This window comes from Canis lupus, chromosome 11 (assembly GCF_048164855.1).
Source record: "Canis lupus baileyi chromosome 11, mCanLup2.hap1, whole genome shotgun sequence".
NCBI classification, from domain to species: Eukaryota; Metazoa; Chordata; class Mammalia; order Carnivora; family Canidae; genus Canis; species Canis lupus.
Genome location: NC_132848.1, coordinates 34,053,550 through 34,074,390, shown reverse-complemented (window position 1 = coordinate 34,074,390; position 20,841 = coordinate 34,053,550). Strand labels below are relative to the sequence as shown.

At 49.6% G+C, this 20,841-nt stretch overlaps 1 protein-coding gene and 1 long non-coding RNA gene across 6 annotated transcripts in view; one reads left to right on the top strand and one right to left on the bottom strand.

The window, feature by feature from the left end:
* ABTB3 (ankyrin repeat and BTB domain containing 3) overlaps positions 1 to 20,841 on the top strand; it is a 312,444-nt gene that overhangs the window by 118,781 nt on the left and 172,822 nt on the right. The window lies entirely within an intron of this gene.
* LOC140642955 (uncharacterized) lies at positions 1,412 to 6,198 on the bottom strand. Its single transcript, XR_012039327.1, has 3 exons — positions 5,961 to 6,198; positions 3,023 to 5,171; positions 1,412 to 2,816 (listed from the first exon to the last, which is right to left on the bottom strand). It is a non-coding gene; the product is annotated as an uncharacterized lncRNA (long non-coding RNA).

Here is a 20,841-nt window from a genome sequence, read left to right as displayed (position 1 = left end):
TTAATTGAGATGGCGAGGTTAGCATCGTGTCTGGTATACAGCAGGTGCTTAATAAATGTCAGCGCTCTGCTTCCCTTAATAGTAAATCCCTTTGCTGTCCAAATGATTTGTGTATGGTTGCTGAAATTCTGAGTCATGAACAGCCCACGGAGATGGGTAGGAAGTGATTGGAAGCATTTCTTGGAGGTCACTTTTCTCTGGTCTATCTTATTCACTGATTTCTTGATTCTCTCTCTTCCCCTCCTTCCCATCCTCCTTCCCACTTTCCTCCCTCCCCCTTCCCTCCCTCTCTTCCTCTTTCCCTCACTTCCTTCCTTCCTTCTTCCTCTTTCTTCTTTCTTTTCTTTTTCCTTTCCTTTCCTTTCCTTTCCTTTCCTTTCCTTTCCTTTCCTTTCCTTTCCTTTCTCTTTCTTTCTTTCTTTCTTTCTTTCTTTCTTTCTTTCTTTCTTTCTTTCTTTCTTTCTTTTCTTTCTTTCTTTCTTTTCTTTCTTTCTTTCTTTCTCTCTCTCTTTCTCTCTTTCTTTCTTCTTTCTTCTTTCTTTCCTTCACACTTCCATCTCTTCCCATAAGAAAGCAGAAGAAAATTTGAATTCCCCCACTGGGTTAAAGATACATATAACTTTAAAAAGAGAGAGAGAGAGAGAGAGAGAGAGAGAGTGTAAAATGATTCTGAAGAGTCTCAGATCAAGGAATTGGACATTAGAAATGAATGGTGCCCTTTTGCAAGGCAGATGGACTCCATGTAGCAGCTCCCAAGGTATCACACAACCACTGTGTACAGCACGTTTTGCTTTGATAGGTTTGAAAGAAGTGGCATTAAAGAGAGAAGAATATGGCACCATAGAGGATGGGTTTTCTTCCCTGTTCACAGCTTAATTTGGGATAAGGTTGGTGCACTTTGATACCTCTCTTCACCCTCTTCCTTGCAAAATGTGAGGTGGAAACCTCATTTCTATTTCAGCTAGAGGCTGAGACTCCAAAGGTGAGCCCGTTTACAGCACGTTGAAGGCAAGGTTGTCCGTGACACCCCATCGCCCTCCTGCTGCTGTACGTGATTCTCAGCCCTTTGGAGGGCTGCATGAAATGGATGCATGAACTCCCTGGAGTTCAGAAATAACTATCTTCGCCTTGCCCCTTCTAATTCCACCTCTGCACAACCACCACAACGCACTGTCAAAAACAGATCGTGTCTTATTTCAAGTTCTCCAGGGGTTTCCCACTGGCCCCAAAGTCTGGGCCCCTTAGTATGGCTGATGAGGCTTTCAGGTCTGCTGCTTCCCTAGCTGTCCTATCCTGCTTCCCTACTCTCCATGGCCTCTCTGCTGTCCACCCTCTCTGTTTAAATCCCATTTGCTCCTCGAGACTGCTTGACAATCAACATATTGGATAATAATAATAATGACACGATGACAATAGCCAACAGGTATTGAGTGTTTACTGCATGTCAGGCACAGAGCTAAGCACTTCATATATACTTACACTTGTGGAGTGTCCACGGCCAAACTGGAAGTCAAATGGGAATAGTCAAACCGTTATTAACTCTCGTTTTCCCCATTTTGATAAAGATGTGCCTCTTTTGTGCTCCAGCATCCCTGGTATAGACTGGATCGTAACTGTTGCTTTACTTCTCTACCTCCTGCATGGAGCTATGGGCTCATTCATCCATTCACTCATTCATTCATTTTGCAAGAAAGTAGTGAGCACCGATTCTGTGTCAGGCACTGTGTTTGGTACTAGGATTAAGAGTGACTCACAGAGATGAAAAGATCTCTGCCTTCATGGAGCATATAGTCTCCAGGAATGGGTCATGGAAGAGAGATTCTTAAAAATTTATAAAGTTGTATCAACAAAATAATCACCGGTCATGATAAGAGATTATTGGAAAAAACCAAGATGGGATACGGGGTAATGAGGCGGGGCTGAAATACCTTTAGACAGAGTGGCAGGGAAGACTTCTTGGACTGTGATGTTTCTATTAACTAAAGGAGAGAAAGGGACAGCAGGGTCCAGGACCACAGAAAGTGGTCCAGATCTGGGGAACAGCATGTGCAAAGGCCCCAAGGCAGGAAAGGGATTGCTGCACTCAGGGAACTGAAAGGAGGCCCTCTTGGCTTGGTAATCATGAGCAAGGGGAAGCAGCATATGGTGACATTGGGAGACTGGGGCTTGAGCCAAGGTTAGGAGCAGGAATGTTATACTAAGGGCAATAGGAAATGATTGGAGGGCTTTGAACAAGGGAGTGATACAATTTATTTACATGTTAATTTTTCTAGAAGAAGAAAGTGAATGGAAAGGGGCAGGAATGAATGTGATAAGACCAGATGAGGGCTGTTGGAGCCCCCAGGTGAGTGAGCTTGGTGGTCTGGAGCAAGGAATACCAGTGAGGATAGAAAGACATGCACAGATGGGAGCTAAGCTTTGAAGGTGAAACCCAGAGGACTTGCTGTTATTCTGCATGCAGGGGTGAGGTGCCTGGAGGAATCACAATGAATTCTGGATTTCCAGCTGAAGAGATTGAGAGGATGATGACACTGTTGACTGAGGGGCAGACATGCAGGGGCAGGCGAAAGGGAGCTGGATGAAAGGAAGGCAAGAGCGCGGCCGGGGTGTGCCGAGTTCCTAGAGGTTGTGTTTGTCTCCTTTGCTGTATGTATCCCCAGCACGTAGCTTGGGCTTGGCACATAGTAGGTGCTCCTAAATGCTTGTTGAATCAGTACATACCCAGGTCTACCTGACCAAAGTCTACTGGGCTGCAGCTTGACACCTGCTGTTGCAGATCTGATTGGGGATGCCCAGAGGACCCGCACTTGAACAGCCTGCAAGCAGGAAAGTCTAAGTGATTTTCAGGCCATGGTGCAAAATGAAAATGTGGGGCCCGAAAAAAAAAGAGAAAAAGAAAAAGAAAATGCAGGGCCTATGGCTAGAAAGTATTAAGACATTCAAGTCAGTGGCAGCAGAGCATCAACCCAGCATGCGAGGCTGTGGGACAGGAGCCAGCTCTGCTTCTAGGTAGGACACCTACCTCTTGAAGGCAAACATGAGTCTACCCAGGGTTTCTGAGATAAAGTCTGAAGAACTTTCTTTAGAGGCATCAGGAGCCCAGATGTGCAGGGAGCCCAGTATGGACGGACTGTGTGCAGCTGCACATCTCGGGGAGCAGTCCAGCTGTGAGTCTCTCCTGGGCATGTGTCCTTCCGTCTCTTGGGGCAGGCCTGGTCCAGCGGGCAGGAGCCACATCGGAGGTGGGAAGGCAGGCCCTCATGTGGCAGTTGTCCTTCCTGGGGCAGGACGAAGCAGCAGCCCTTGACCTTCAAAGCCCCCATGCTGGGGGAGGGGATGCGTTTTCATCCTTTCCCTTTCTCCCCCCTTTTCTCTAATATTTGTTTTTTAAAAAAGATTTCATGTTTATTTTGAGAGAGCACGAGCAAGCATGAACAGAGGGTAGGGGTAGAGGGAGAGGGAGAAGCAGGCTCCCCGCTGAGTAGGGAGCCCAATGCAGGACTCGATCCCAGGACCCAGGGATCACAATCTGAACTGAAGGCAGGCACTTACCTGACTGAGCCACCCAGGCACCCCTCCTCTAATATTTGTTAATATTAAACTATTTCTCTGTTAAATTACATTACTTTGATTTATAACAAATAATAATAATAAGTGGATGCTAATTATTCTGCTCTTGACAGCTAGATGGTTCTTCTGGTCTCCACTATGGTTTCTGATGCATCCTCAGAATCAGCTATAGGTCGGGGGGAAGTCTGTCCCATTTTCTGGGCTGGGCTGTTACAGGTGTAGGAGTCAGCTGGGCTCTCCTCCACAGCCCATCACCCTGAAGCAGGCTAGTCAAGTTCATTCACAGGGCTGTGCTAGGCCCCCATAGAGGGAGGAGAATTTAACCAGAGATCTCTAGGTCTAGGCTCAGAACCAGAGCACCATCGCATCCATTGCATTCTTTAGCCAAATGGAGTCACCAGGTCCAGCACAGAGTCAGCGTGGTAGATACCAGAGAGTATGGATCAGAGAGGCATGAGAAATGGGAGACACAGTGCACAATAAATGTTTTGTAAGTAAATGAATATGCCCTAAACATATGCCAGGGACCATTCTAAGCCTTTTTCATTGCTATAGACTGAATGTTTATACCCCCTGCAAAATTTGTTTAGCCTCATCCCTTAAGCAGTGGTGTTTGGAGGCAGGACCTTTAAGAGGTCATTGTGTCATGAGGGTGGAGTCCTCATGAATGGGATTTGTGCCCTTATAAAAGAAACCCCAGAGAGTTCCCTTGCTCCTTCTGCCATGTGAGGTTATAGTAAAAGGTCAACATCCTGTGAACCTGGAAGCAGGCTCTCACCAGACACTGAATGTGCCAATGCCTTGATCTTGAATCTCCCAGCCTCCAGAACTGTAAGATCTCAATTTCTCTTGTTCATAAGCCCCCCAGTATATAGTAGTTTGTTATAGCGGCCCAAGTAGACTAAGATATCAGTATTAACATATTGAATTCTGACAACAGCCCCCTGAAATAGTTACTGAGTTTTAACCCCATTTTATACGTGAAGAGACTAAAGCACAGGGTGGTTATGTAACTTACTCAAGTTCACACAGGTGGGGAGGGGGTGGAGACTGGATTTGAACTTGAGCAGTTTGGCTCTTGGTAACCATGTATATGGCCACTGAGGTAGGCCTACTGCCTCTCATTAATCCTGGGCACCCTTAATGTTGTTCACAGCTGCGTCTGTTGGCTGGGAATAATTGCTTGACAAGCTCATTTTTGATGACAGTGGTTGTTTTAAATTGGAGGGCGTGGAACTTTGAGATATGGCACTCACGGCTCATTTAAATACAAATAGTTTCAAAGGCTATCCCAAATGTTGCTGCCTGGCGGCAGAGCCAGCTTGCCCAAAGATAGACTCCCAAGTTTATGAACTGTCACCATGGCAATTTCGGAGACATTGGTTATGCCCAAAGATTTCCTGACACTTCTTATTCATGATGGTGCTGGCGGGTCCCAGGCATGCTGATCTATGGCTTTTAATCAACTAATGGATGGGATCTCTGGGCACAGATTCACAGTGTTCAATCTGGTTAGAGCAGAAAGGATTCTGGGAGCTCGGAGCTGTCCCAGCTCCCAGCCGAGGAGCAGAGTCTTTCTGGGCAGACAGCGAGAACATGGCCTGAAGCGTAAAAAAAAAAAAAAGCTGCAATGTCGCCCTCAGCCCTGGAGGCATGACCTCAGCCACCCGTTGGGTGCCAGGCCTCCTGCCCTATTTCCACCCCCACCCCATCCCCAGCTCCTTCCCACTTGGCCCAATGGGCCGGGGGAACCGCTGGCTCGGGGCCCGATCCCTGAGAGGCAGGCAGTGCGTTGCAACCCTGGCTTTGGCAACAGGAAGAAATAGATTTGAGTCCCTGCCCTGTCCATTTGACCGTGGGCAGCTTGCTTGACCTTGCCAGGCCTCTGTGTCTTCTACTGTAAAATGGGAATATTAAGGTTGCAAAGGTCTTTAAATGGGCAATGCATTTAACTTCGTGCAAGGCTGGGTTCGAGAAGGCGGGGAGGCGAGGACTGCTCACTCCTGCTCTCTTTGTTCTCTTGCTACCTCCAGACTCCCACTTCCTGCCAGGCTGTATGAAAAGGGAAGCCCTGTGTTCCGAGCCCCTGCCATGTGCCTGACACCATCAGGGGTGTTTTATGCAGGCTCTGTTGTTTTATTGTCTCACCCCTCTTTGGGGTGAAGCGTTTTTTTTGGTTTTTTAGAGCGTTTTTCTTTTTTTTTTTTAATTTTTGACAGATGAAGAGAAGCAATAAGGTCAGAGAAATTGAGTGACTTGCCTAGGATCCCTCTCAGCAAGCAGGGGCAGAGCTGGGATTGGAGCCCAGTTGGTGCTAAGACCAAGATCCACACCATTCAGGCAGTTGGGAGTGGGATTGGACCTAGAGCACCAGCCCTAAGGATACTTGCCGAATGGGTCAGGATGGAGCTGGTGGGATGGGTCTGCTTCTGAAAGTCCTTAAGGTAGAAACTTGGCAAGATCAGGCCAGCTGGGGACAGAGCCAGAACCTGAACCCCAGATGTCTGAGGGAGCCTCCATGGCCAGGCAAAGGTAAGGGAAAGCCAACAGGTGACCCACTTCATCTAGACACGTCCCACCCTCCCCACGAGCTTATCTGCTGCCTCCCTTGAATAGGGCCATGGAACATGGAACCATCCTTTGTCAGGACATAAGGCACATTCTCTTTATCTGCGCCCTCCCCCCCGCCCCCCAGGCCTACTGTGTGCCAGGCACTGGGAGAGATGTGGGTAGCTTGGTGGGTGCCTTGAAATTCCTAAGGCCCCTGAGGACAGGGGGCATGTCTCCTTCACTTCATTGTCTCCTGTAGAACTTTGCAGTGTTCTTTCCCAAATTATAATAAAAATGCAATAATAATGATAGCCGGTATGTGCACAAAAGGTGGGCAGTATATCGACATTTCACATTCACTCAGTTGACCTCCTCACGACCCTGCGGCATAGGTCCTCTTGTGATCCCCATTTGACAGATGAGGAGACTGAAGCCCAGAGACATTTAGGTAATATGTCCAAGGTCCCACAGCAGGCAGTGAGGAGTTAGATTTGATTCTAGAGAATCTGAATCCAGAGTCTCACATTACCATGCTGAATCTTGTAGGATATTCACTCATTCACATATCGACTTATTTAACAAATACTTATTGAGGTGTGGGTAATATGACAGACAGTAGGGCTACAACAGTGAGCAAAACAGATGAAAATCTCTGCCCTCCTGGACCTTCTGATGTAGAGCGATAGGCTATAGACAAAAATAAAAACTAAAATACATAAGACGTTGGAGAAGAATGCAAAGAGGGAGCTAGGGAGTGCTGGGGGTTGGATTTCAAGAAGGCTGGTCGGAGACAACCTCCAGGATGGGTGGTTTGGAGCCTTGAAGCAAGTGAGGAAGCACCCATGTGCCCGTCTAGGGGAAGAATGTTCTGGGCAGAGGGAACAGCAGGTGCGGCAGACCCAAGGCGGGTGGGAGCACAGAGGCCGGTTATTAGACTCTAGCTTAGAGACGTTTATGAAACAGGCTGGGCTCTGGGGCGCCTCCCTGGGGCCCAGCCCTGTTTGCTGGGGGTCCAGGGAGGCGGCCGGCCCTCCGAGCGCCCCCTGCAGGCGCGCTGAGCTCATGCCTCCCGAGCCCCAGACACCCTCCGCAGATGGCAGAGCTGCACTGCGGTAAAGACAGAATTAGCACAGGGGAGCCTGCAGCAGGATCCTGAGGAGAGCCTCTGCGGGGAACTGCAGGAAGGGGGACCACCAGACTCCCGCTCCTCTTGATTTTTTTCGTTTGTGGGGAAAACAAGCCGGCTCCCTCCCCCCGGCCAGGACCCTGCTACTATGTTCTGGGACACTCCCTTACTCCCTTTTACTTTCTGCAGTAGTTTCTCCCCAGGCCCCAAATGGGTTTCCAAGCCACCTGTTTTCTATTGCAAACTCACCAGCCTTGTGTCTTCCCCGGTAAGAAAATGGAGAGATAGAAGGAGCCTTGGATTTGGGGGAGAAGGCCTGGGATCTAGGCCCCACTCTCCACTTAGCAGCTGTGTAACCTTAGGCAAGTGGCCTAACCTCTCTGAGCTTTTGCCTCATTGGAAGCTGAGGAAGCCCAAGCTCCCTCCGCGGTCATCATGAGATCACACTGGTTTGTTCAAATGGTTTGAACACTCCACGTTCTCCCACGGAGGGGCCACACGGGGGAACCGTGCTACCTTGGGGGATTGAGGGCTATGTGAGGCATCCAGAGAGGGTCCCAGTGTGGGGAGGTACTAGATGATTTAAGCCCTTGCCCCCTGTACTGGGTTAGGTACTATCCCCACCCAAAATTCATGTCCACTTGGAACCTCAGAAAGTGACCTTAGGGGGTTTGCAGATATAATTCGTTAAGATGCAGCTGTACTGGACCAGGGTGGACCCCTCATCCGGTATGACCTGTGGCCTTATAAAAAGAAAAGAGGACACTCAGAAAACAGACACAGGCCACGTGAAGACAGGCACACATGAGGGATACAGTGTAAGTCATGGAGCTCTAAGGCTGCTGAGAGCCACCAGAAGCTGGGTGAGGCCTGGGACCCATTCTCTCTCTGAGCCTCCAGGAGGAATAACCTGGCTGATACCTTGATTTCAGCTTTGTAGCCTCCAGGCTAGGAGAGAATAGATGCTGTTATCTTAAGCCACTGAGTTTGTGGGAGTTTGTCACAGCGGCCCTGAAAGATGAATCCCCACCTCTACCCTTGGTTTCAAATCCTTGACTCTTAGGGCTTCCTAATAATCAACTTTCTACTTTCTATTTGCCCAGAAAAAGAAAGACAGCTTTGAGGGTAGGGAAGTCGGGGAGGGGAAGGACACCAAAACTCAAACCTCGGAGATTTCACAGCAGACCTGAAGCCTCCAGAGATAGAAAAGAAACCGGGCCTGGGGCCGAGAACCTTGAGCGGAGAAGCTCTGAGCATAATCAAGTGTTCCCCTCCTGGCATGATTCCACAGTCAGCTAGACTTAATGTTGCTAATGAATAAATAAGAAGAGCCGACCGGAGCCAGAGGTTTCTCTGGTGAGTTCCATCTGATTTTGCATCATGGGTTGGGGCAAAGAAGAGGGTGTCCCAAGAGAAGATGGTCTGAGACTAAGAGGAGTCCAAGCCCTTTCTGTTGGTTGTTTCCTTTTGGAGGTCCCTGGGGGGAGAATTGCAAGCCTTCAATCAGCTGCAGTTTAGAAATCCCTTCAGTAGAGGACTGGGTGGGGCTTTGAAAACCCTGGGAATCTTTGTAAATGTTGCACTTTTTTTTTGCAGAAAAATCAAAGCCATATTTTCATTCATGCCTTTGAAAGAAGTGAGATTTTAGTATTAGTTTAATATTCAATGAATAAAACTATCTTGAGTGGATTCTGAGGCCCTCCTGTGATTTCTCTTAGAGCAGTTTTTGAGAGTGGAGAAACCCTCTGAGCAGGTGTTTTGGGAGAAGCAAAAGCTTCCCGGGAACCAAGGGGTGGGAACTTGAAAGGCAGGCAACCCAGAGTTTTATGGCCCTTCTGGGGGCCTGGCATGGTGCCAGACTGCATGAGCACTTGGGAATAATGAGAACGTCGTGGTGATGGTGGTGGTAGTCATGGTCATGGCTGTGGTCACTGATGATGGTGGCGATGGTAACCTTTCGTGAGCACTGGCTATGGTGCTGAGTACTTTGCATACATAATTTCATTTTATCCTTGTAAGCTTCCCATGAAGTAGGCTCTATAATTAGCCCCATTTTATGCACATGATGACTGAGGCACAGAAGAGTTAAAAAAAAAAAAAAAAAAAAAAAAAAAAAACCTTGCCCAGAATCACACTGCCAGGAAGTAACAGATTTGGGATTCGCACTAATGCAGGCTGACTCCAAAGCCTATACCTAAGCTACATAAACTCGGTATGAGATAAGGACCTGCAATAACAATGATAAGAACAGCAATAACAGATGTGATCTGTTAAGCTGCCACTTTGCACCAGGCATGTGCTGGGTGCTTCATAAACATTCCCATTTAATCTCTTCAACAACCCCACAAGGGGCTTACCCTCATTTTGCAGATAAAGAGCTTGCCCTAATGCTGTGTTAAAGGGCCTCAACCAGCCTCTCTTTCAGTTTTTGCTTCTAGAGGATGCCATTCTTGCCTGGGATCAGAAGAGACAGGGATTCTGGTCCCTATTGTCACTCTGGGGGACTCTGCCCCATTTCTGGCCCTCCGCTGTTCTGGCTAAAAATAAGGGGGAGACCAGCTCCTTATCGGAGTCAGCCCGGGCAGGGAAGCACAGGCTTGAGGGGCTGGTGGAGCCATGTTTGGGGGCAGCTGCAGCCTCACCTTGCATCTTACCTGGTGTGGGACCCACAGCCTTCTAAGTCAGGCTTGTGAGAACTCTGGCCAGGTGTAGGTTAGCTACAGGGTGAAGGCTGCAAAGGAGTTTGAAACCTATGAAGTGTGTGTATGTGTGTGTGCGTGTGCGCATGTGTGCATGTGCATGTGCGCACATGCGCACACATGCACTGCATATTGCAGTGGCCAGAGAAGGCCCCCCCTAAGGAGGTGGAGACATTTGGGTAGAGACCTGAGCCATCCGGTTATCTGAGGAAGAGGACACCACGTAGAGGGAACAGCAGGTGCCAAGATCCTGGGGTCTGAGTAGGTTTATCTATTTGAGGAGTAGCAAGGAGATATGTGTATTTAGAGTGGTGATCCTCATCCCGGGGCCATTTTATCTGCCCAGGGAACATTTGGCAATATCTGGAAATGTTTTTATTTTTTATTTTATTTTTTATTTTTTATTTTTTATAAATTTTTATTTATTTATGATAGTCTCACAGAGAGAGAGAGAGAGCCAGAGACACAGCCAGAGGGAGAAGCAGGCCCCACGCACCGGGAGCCCGACGTGGGATTCGATCCCTCGTCTCCAGGATCGCGCCCTGGGCCAAAGGCAGGCGCCAAACCACTGCGCCACCCAGGGATCCCTGGAAATGTTTTTAGATGACAACTGGGTGGGGGAGGGTGATGCTACTAAATATCCTACATGCACAGGACAGTCCCCTCCCCCACCACACATACCAAAGATCATCTCTCTCCCTCTCTCTTTTTTTATTTATTTATGAGAGACACGCAGAAAGAGGTAGATACACAAGCAGAGGGAGAAGCAGGCTCCCTGTGGGGAGTTCCATGCAGGACCTGATCCTGGGACCCTGGGATCACAACCTGAGCCAAAGGCAGACGCTCAACCACTGAGCCACCCAGGCGCCCCCCAAAGATGATCTCTAATCCTAAGTATCAATAATGCTTAGATTGAGAAACTCTGGTCTAGAGTGATGGGGCGGGGGGATTGTTGAGAGTTGAGGTCAGGAAGGGGCTAGATGGGGCCCAAAGATTGCAATAGTGTTTGTCACGATGTAATAATAATGCCTGTCATCAGCAGGAGTAGATCAAACTCATGCAGAGTATGCTCAAATCATGGATTGTTCTGAAAATTTGGTACATATTAACTCATTTAAAACTCATAATTCCCCAGTGAGGTAGGCACCATTATTCTCCATGTTATGAATGAAGGACCCAAGGCAAGGAGGTGCAGTGACTCTGACAAGGTCACATGTATAGGTGGTAGAACCAGTCTGGTTCCAGAGTATAAGCTCATGGCCACTGGGCTCCCCTATCTGTCTTAGGGTCATCTGTGTGTGTCTCTGTTCTTCCACCACACCTGGGGACCCTTAATACCTCTGTATCCCCAGCACCTAGCACAGGGGTTGGCAAATGGTAGGGACTCCTTCATGGCTTATTACACATAAATGGGCGTGCAGTTCTTAGATTTAAAAACAAATTCAGTCCCTTCATTCTGAAAGTATAGGCATCGACCTAGGGGAAGGGAGTGCTGAAGGACAGGTGGGTGAGATCTCTCCTCATTTACACACTGGGCAGGAAAAGTCACAACCAGGACCTCTACTCACCCTTGTCTCTTGATCACTAGGCTGCTCTTGGTGGCTCGTGCCTCAGGCTCTGGGCCTGTCTCCCTGATCTCATGGGTTCACCTTGTCTCGTCTCTTCCCAACTTACATATTCCTAGGCCGGACATCCATGACCCCCATTCCCAGAAAACACAATGCATGTGTGCGCGCACACACACACACACACACACACACTCCTCTGTTTGTTTTCCATGCTGTTTTGGAAATAACTCTGCATTTTGTACTGCCTCACAGGGCTATTCAGTCATCTTTCATTGATTCCACAAGATCACTTATCAAAGCCCTACTATGCATCCAGCATTGTGCTAGAGACAGGTTAGAATGCCCAGCTGAGCAAAAGCAGGCCAGTGCAGGGGGGAAGACAGTAGACAACTGTAAGAAGCAGAGCTGTTTTATAATAGGCTATTAAATAACCAATCCCCCAGAAGGATGCTGCCTACTTTGGTGGAAAAGTCTGGATGAGCAGCTTGTGCTAGAAGGTGGGAGCCTGAGACCCAGGGGTTGGGGTGGGAGGGTGGTGAGAAGGGCCTGCGAGAGGGAAAAGTAGGGGAGAGTAAGATCAGGAGTCAGAGTCAGATATGCTCCTGAGAGGTGGAGCAGAGGTAAGAAGGGAGCAGAGAAGAGGGTATGGGGTGTGGGGGACCCCAGCGAGATGGTGGAAGGCTTGGGACACTAACTCTAGATCTGCTTGGGATGCTGCATTATTGTGCAACCCCCAGACACATACATGCACTCACATGCATGTGCACACAAACCCATGCCAAGACCCCATCTATACTTTGACCCACTCAAGGACCCCATCTATACTTTGACCCACTCAAGGATGGGGAGAAATCAATTTCTTAAAGTGACACTTCTCATAGGGACATTTAAGAATAGGACCCTACATTCAGTTTGAGATGCGTGGTATTCCTACAGTGGAAACATCGCCTCTATTCCACCACCCCCACCCCCCACTGCAGATGTCCAGCAAAGGCCGTTGCGCTCACAGATGCTCTGTGGAGTGGATGGGTGGGCCTTGGGAAGGCGCTGGCTACCATGAAAACTTGGCACATTTTAACTCATTTAAAACTCATGAGTTTTAAACATGGCTGGAATGAGACAGCCCAGAGGAAGGAGACTGGGGGCTGCAGTGGGTAGCAGACCCTGGCCTCTGTGGCCACCTTTAGGAGCCTTGGGATTTCAGAAGGGTATGGAATTGGGAGCTAGTGCCTGGCTTGTCCAGATCCCAAAAGCAGTCAGAGTCTCCTGGCATCTGGTTAGATGCTCAGTGGAAAGTGTTCCTGGAGGGTTAATAAGGAGCCTTGAAGCTCTGATCAGGGCCAAGAAGGATACAACCAATCATTCTGGGCCCATTGGGATCCATATGTGGCTCGCCAAGGAAGGGCCATTTGAGTGGCTCCTGTAGGATGCATAAGAGTTGGCTAAACAGTGTGGGAGGGATTGGGAGCATTCAAGGCAATAGGATCAGTATTTGCAAAAGCCACAGGAATGAAAGATCCTGGTGTGTTCAGAAGCCTGTGTGGTTGGCTACCAGGGTAGGAAGAAGAGGGGGTGAATAGCACTAGGTCTGGGGAGCTATGCTGGGAGCAGTAGCTACAGGCCTTTGCATCCATAAAGGTAACTCTCAGAAGTTCCACATACATGTAACCGAGGCTCTGCAGTGTGCAGAGACTGAGAGCTCAGTTCTGAGGCTGGTTGGCCTGCGAATGAAGCCTGCTTCTCCTCCCCAGCTTGCCTCTCTGCCTTCCACTCTTCTCTGCAGAGCAGAGCCTCGTACTCCATTATCTGCAACTCCAAAACCCAGAAAGCTCTGGAAACCAGAAAGGTTTTTTCCATACACTGGCAGAAATTCATTTGACAGCTCAACCTGGCCCAAAAGACACAGGGTTCTCTATAGTTGTCTTATTCCAAGTGAGGGTATTCCTACGAGCTGCCCCAAAAGCTCTAAGGTGATTGTTTACCAGCGACTTTCTGGATCCTCTGTGCATGTTAGTGATATGCACCATATTTGCTATATCATCCTTCTGAAATTCAAAAATTTCTTAATTCTGAACCACATCTGGCCCCATGGGCTGTGGAAAAGGGATTGTGCGTCTGTCACGTCAATCTCATAGGGTTGTTGAGGGGGATAAAAAGCAGTTTATTCAAACCAAGCCCTTAGAGCGGTGCCAGACAGCACATGGTGGACGTTCAATACATGGCAACCGTCCACGTTGTTAGTGGGGTGAGCCAGAGCCTTAGCCAAAGCTCACTGTCTGCAGAGTTGGGTGCTGTGAACAGAATAGCCAGGTGGGATAGTACAGCATCTGTGTGACGGCCGGCCTTGGCTTAGCTGAGACCATATAAAAGCAGGCTTTTGTGCTGTGCAGGTGGTGGAGACCAGCAGTCGTGCCCACTTCTGGCCCGGGCTCCCAGTGGGCATCCTGTGCTCCCAGTGGGCATCTGTGCTCCCAGTGGGCATCCTGTGCTCGTAGTGGGCATCCCGTGCCTGCAGCAACACCGGCCTGGCCTGGCGTGCTACAGATAGCCTGCAAGCTCCTGGCAGCCTGCGCTGTCTTGTCACCCTCTTGTCCTCCGCGCCAGCTGGGGCATTCGATAATTGTTCACTGGGTTGAATCCTATCTATTGACTCTGAGCAGACGCTAACTCTAGAGCTGCTTGGGGTGCTGCATTATTGCGCAGCCTGCAGACATGCACACGCGCTCACGTGCACCTGCACACAAGCACAGGCCAGGACCTGCTCCATACCTTGACCCACTCAGGGATGGGGAGACACCAGTTTCTTGAAGTGATGCTCTTGTGTCTTCTGCTTTTCTCTATCAGAGAAAGAGACTTTAGGGAAAGGCCCAGGAGAACAAGCTTTGTTTCACATCACCACCTTTTGTTTACAAAGAACTGTTTCCTTATGCACTTTTCCCCCCTTTCTGGAGCCTCTCTGCTGCCTGCCGCCCATGAGTAAACAAAGAGCAGAGGCATGGCTGGCTTCGGGGGCTCCAGATGGGACCACCAGCCCATCCCTCCAGATGTGATCTGCTTGAAGGAACCAGAAATACCCCCACCCCCCATCGCATCTGCAGGGAAAAAGCAAAAGGAAATGCCAGCAGAGACCCCCTGGTCTTTGCCTTGACTTGAAAGATTCTTGGGCTTTGCTAAAACTTGTCCATGCTTTTTATAGCCGGGACACACCAAATCCATCCTTTGCCCCCAGATTTTCACATAGGAGCCCTTCCAGCAGGAGCTGAGGGCAGCTGAATTAAAAGCGAAACATGCCTCTCAGAAGGCTGGGCAGCAGGGAACTGGCGTTGTATTAATCAAGCCAAAAAGGGGAAAATCTACAGACCAAGTGCTCCCTCACAGCAGTGAAGGTGAAGCTGGAGCCAGGCAGCAGCGTGGGGTGTTCATTTTTCCCTTCTGTGGGCCTGGTGGGAGAAAGGGCTGCTTCCTCCATTGTGCTGGGAGAGAGAGAAGCTGGCCAGACAGGGGCCTCGGGAGCAGGGAGGGCTGGCAGGGGACCACTAGGGCCGTGGAAGCTGCAGAGCGCGGGGGTCGCAAGTGTGAGCAGCACGTTGCTGGGGGCTGCAGGCTGCAGAGGGAGACCTTGAGGATGACCATGAGAAGCCACAGTCCTCTGTAAAGTCCACTGTGGGTGAGGCTGGGTGGGAAAGGACGAGGTGTAAGGAGGAGCAGCTCCTGGGTTGTGGGTTGTAAGCTGGGTGTTCTTCACACTCGGGAAAGGGAAAGGAGCATCAGTTATAAATACATAAGGTTGTTCGGCAAGGGTTTATTGAGCATCTATGTGTTAGGCACTGTTTTAGGCAAGGGAGATGCAGAGATGAATAAGATATTGAGGACCCTGCGTCATGAAGCTTACATTTGTGTGTTTGGGGAAGGATGACGACTAAGTACACAAATACATAATGGCTTGGAGCCATTAGACCCAGGTCACCTCCCTGAAATGTGGCCCAGCAGACATGAGCAGGGCCATCTGACCTCAGAGAATTTCATCCAGGTCACACAAACATTCCATACCTCAGCCTCCTCATCTATGAACCAGGGACAGTTAGTGTCTTAGGGGTTCAATAAATAACACTTCTCTTCCTTTACCCCCTAAATTTGGAATAGATAGATAGATAGATAGATAGATAGATAGATGATAGATAGATAGACAGACACCCAACTAGGCAGGCAGACAAGGATAATGATATCTCCCTTCTGATGGGGGAAGGCAGGGTGGGAGGAGGTAGCCTTCCTACGGGGCCACAGTGGGCTTCCTCTTGCTACACCCCAGCCCTCAGCAGCTCTGGATGGACATGGGCCTCCCCCACAGGCATGGAGCCTATCCCTGTGATGTTTTGTATAAAGGGATCCCACTGGCAGAACGTGTGTCTCCTGTTGGCAGCTCCCAGAAATAGACCAGAAAGGAGGGAGGAAGGGGCTCGGCTTCTTTCCCACTGACAGGATGTATCCTGGCTTACAGCACTGGCTTTACCCCTTACCAGGCACATGACCTGGAACAAGCGTGCTCAACATTTCTGGGACTCGCTTTTCTCACCCTTGAAATGAGAACAACACGGGCACCCATCTCATAGGATTCCTATGAGGAGTAAATGAGGTGACACGTCAGTCACCTAGGACAGGGCCTGGAACACACCGGGGTGGAGAGAGTGAGGGAGCAGGATGGCTCTTCCCACAGAAGCCCTCTACTCAGAAGCACAAAGGCAGAGAGAGGAGGTCCCCCCACCTGCAAGGAGCGCCCACCTCAGAGTGTGGTTGTGAAGATTCAGCTGGTTATATGAGAACACTGCCTGACACATAGAAAGCACTTGATAGATAATAATAATTTTGACCATATGAGGTTGTCCATATTCAGTTCTTTTTTTACCTACAGACATGGCAACTTCCTATGGTCTGGCCCAGTAGTTATTACTTCTTAGCAAGGTGCTTGTGGCAGGGGCTAGTTAAATGTTTGGTTCCTTCCTCCTGAAGAATCTGGTTGGTATAAGATTCCCACCTTCCCTGCCTCCACTTTGGCTCCATGTCCCTTGGGCTGCTGGTCATGAGCCTGGGCTCTGGGCACTGAGGAGGACCTGGGCTGGCCCCACTACCCCCCAGTGCCGTGGTGCCCAAGCAGCAGGTGTGAGAAATGCAGTCACAGAAACCAGCATGGACACGGCCCTTCACAGAACTGGATGCACCCAATTTATCACTCGTGGCCAAGCAGGCTACCATCTGTAGGGTCACCCCTTGGCCTTGTCTCTTAGCGCATATGCTAATGAAAGGCAAGATTGACCGCCCCGGTCTGGTGGCACCTCGCCCAGTGCCTGGCTCTGGCTCTGTCTCTGGCTGGCTGGACCTCAGCCGGGAGGGGCTGCCTTTGCTTCTTGGGATGGTGGCCAGAGAGGAGGAAACCCACCCAGAATGGAGACTCGGGGGAGAAGGCGCTGAGCCATCTGGAAGGCTGGAGTTAGCCAGACGCCTCACTGGCCATCTGGGTGAAATGAGAGCCTGGTCTAATGGGGGAGTGGCAGGGGAGGGAGAGTGAGCTGTGGAGGTCTTACTCCCCTTGGTATTACGGTGCCTTAGAACAGTTGTTGGGAACTGCTGCTGTCAGAGAACAGATGTGAAATACCAAGTGTGCCAGGCATGAAGGAGTCATTCGATAAATAATAGATTGTTGAATGGCTTGATGCATGGTGGGTGGGACTGTATGTATACAGCTGGTGCTCAGAGGCTTTTTCATATACATTAGAATACAAATCCTTACATTGAGTGCATTAAGTCCAGCATTACCCCAAGCATTTATCATTTTTTAACTCAATGGATTCTCATAAGAACTCTATGAAAGATATTATCACCCTGTTTTATGCATGAGGAGAGCAAGGCACAGAGACTTTAACCAATGTGAAGTCATATGACTAAGGAGTGTTAGGGATAAGAGAAGGATCACATGATTAGAGGAATTATATGGGTGAGTCTTCTTCCAGGGTCTGCTCATCATGTTCCTGGATTCTTGGGATCAGGGACGGAAGTAGGAGCTCCCACTGCTAGTAATGCTAGTAGATATTGAACTTTTACTGTGTGCCAAGTTCTGTACCGAGCCTTGAGCTGTTTCAATTTATTTAATCCTCAGAGTAATAATACTGTGAGGTTTGTTCGAGGTTTGTCCCCAGGGTGTAGCCTTTACCAATGGGACTCATGGCAAATGGCCCTGGAGTCTCCAGGAGAGAGATACAGCAGCAGCTTCTCCCTCTGTGATCCAGCAGGTGAGACTTTAAGATGGGCCCCTGCGGCTCCCTGGGCTGATCTGTCCTGACGACCATGACAGGGTGAGCTCTCCATGCCTCACTATCCTCATCTACAAAATGGCACTCAGAGTGCCTCCCTCACAAAGCTGGGAGGCCGACTTCCCCCTAGTGCTTGCAATTCTGAAATGTTGGTTCCCTTCCCCTAAAGCTTTCTAGACCGCTGCAAATGGGCTCCGGTCATGGAGGTTCCCAGACCTTCCCCTTGGACGTGGTTATAACCCTGCCCTTTGGAGTAGAGAGAGCTGCTTTTTAGAACAGGGATTTGGGGTGACTAGAACCCAGGGCTCTCAGCTCCATGTAGTTTCTGTGGCTCCTCAACACGTCTTGAAGCTAGAGATAGAGTAGCTGGCCATTACCAGGAAGGATGCTGGGAACCAAAGAGAAAACACCAAGGGGCTCTGGCGCATGTCTGGTGTGACAGGGCCCATGACACAGCCTCTCCATCCATCCCTGTTGTTTCTACGGCAAAGACAGATCCAGGCTGGCCAAGTCCAGAGCAAGGCAGTTACGTGGTGAAGAGCTCTTGAGTGGCTGCCACAACTGTGTACAGATAAAACTTAAAGACCAGTCCGGTCTAAGGGGACTAAGGCCAAAAGCAGCCAAGATGGCGACCTATAAGGTGTCGAAGGAAAGGGCAGGTGACCAAGATGGTAAATGCCAGAGCCAGGACAAATCAATGCACAGCTTTAGGGAGAAGGTACCCCGGAACCAGACTGTTCAATTCACGCCCCTGCCCTGCCCCCTACTAGCTGTGTGACCTTAGGCAGCTCACTTGGCCCCTCTGTTCTTCGGATTACAACTATAAAATGGGCCAGTAGGTAGAACCTGCCTTACGGGGCTGCTCCGGTGATTAAATAAGATAGTACCTGGAAAGGGCTTAGAACGGTGCCCAGCACAAGCGTAGTAAAGGTTGTACAGACATTGGCTCTTCCTCTTGTCATTACTGCACCTGGTGACAACATTGGCTGCTCGGTTCCACAGAAGTGTATCAGATCCTGTACTTGGGGCTGGGCCCTCATGGTGCAAAGGTGAATGGTAGCTGGAGGAACTCACAGGCTGGTGAGACAGGACATAATGACAAAATTGAGCCCTGAGGAGGTTTGGCTGACTCCGGGGATATTCCCCCGAGTTATTTGAGGAAGCCAGAGGTATCTGGGGTATGACCTTTGCCTTTGGATGTCCCTTAGCAACCATCATCGAGATGGTCCCCACCAGGTGCCAGAGGTCATCACATTCTAGTGCCTCTACTATATGGGTGAAGGATGACACTGAGGCCCCTGGAGGCCCAGGGATCAAAGTGAGGCCACCACAGGCTAGCAGCTGAGTGAGGACAGAGTCCCATGTGGCAATTTTTTAGATCCCTGGTGCCCTTTTTTTTTTTTCCATTCATGGACATCTCTGGGGTGAGATTGTTTTTAACTTATATATATATTCTATTATATATATTATATATATTAAGTGCAATATACATATAGAAAGTGCAAACATCAAAAGCGTATAACTCAGTGAATTCTCACCACTGGAGCACACCTGTGTCCCCTGCCCCCAGACCACGACTCAGAGCATGGCATCCCCTTCCCTGTCCCCTCGCCCAGTCACTGTCGCTCCCCAGGGCAATGTTATCCTGACCTCTACAGTGTAGATTACGTCACCTCTTGGTAAATGTCCCATGAATGGAATCCTACAGTGTGTACTCTTTTGTGCCTGGCTTCTTTTGTTCAATATTATGTTCATTGGATGCATCCATGTTGTTGTGTGTCGCTGTATTTTGCTGCATTGGAGAAGGAAACCTCACGTTGATCTATCTATTCAACTACTAGTGGGCATTAAGTCGTTTCCAGGTTGGGGCTACCATGTACGGTACTGCTGTGAACATTCTAGAACATGTTTTTGGTGATAGTCCCATGGTCCCGCTGGGTATATTCCTGCAAGTGGGACGGCTGATTCCTCAGGCTTGTGGGGAGCCCCTCCACCCACATTTATTGAGCATGGACTCTGAGCTAAATCTTCTGCAGGGCTGCCCAGCCAGCCACGGCTGCTGAGCACCAGCTCAGCTCCCTGTCTCTCTAATGCGGGTGTGAACCTGAATCAGGCCCCGGGGATGGAGCAGCACCAAAGATTTATAACAAGATATCGACACATTGAAGGGAGTGCTGCTCTGAACAGCAGGCCCTTTCCGAGTGATTAAAAGCTGTGGGAGGCAGGGATGCTTGAGCGAAGATTAAGAAATCAGAGCCCGTTTTCTGAAATGGCTTCAACCCTGGGGCAGTTGGGCTGGGACTGTGGACTTGTTGCTGGACCGACAATGTTGGGAAGGGGGTGGTCAGCCACATGGAGGAGGCAGGGCATTAGAGACAAATCAGAAAGTTTTGAGATTAGGATGCCCTTGGCGGGGAAGGATAGATAAGGAGGGAGCGGCCAAACATATGTTGAATCAAGGCAGATAATATGATGAACCTGCACTTGGTACCATATTTTACCAACCGTTAGCAGAGTGCTTGGTTCCCGGCCCCCCAGGGCTGCAGAAGTGCCCCTGGACATGACTGGGACAGAGATCTGATCCACGGCCGTCCACGGAATCACATTCTCCTGGGCTGGGACCATGGGAATAATATTTTTGTACCAGCTCCCGTTGTGCCTCTGATGCCGGGCCACGTCTGGAAACCACCTTTTTTGAGGGACCAGTCTCTGGCCCACACTGGGCCCCATCAAAAAGGGACTCAGCTTTCTTGAGTCACATTCACAGCCTCCGCCCACGCCCTGACTTTCCGGCTCTCCCAACACCAGGTTTCTCAGGATGATGTTTTTCCCACGCACCTTACCTGGCTGCAGCTTGAACCCCACTCAGCAATGAACTTCCATCCCAGCTTGACTCCCTCGGGCTGCTTTTAAGTAGCACCCTCTCACACTGACCTCCCCCTGGTATCTTTTGGGGGACAGTTTCACCCCAAGCCCAGGATCAGGAAGCAGTCTCTGTGTGCTAATGTGTTCAATGGAAGTCT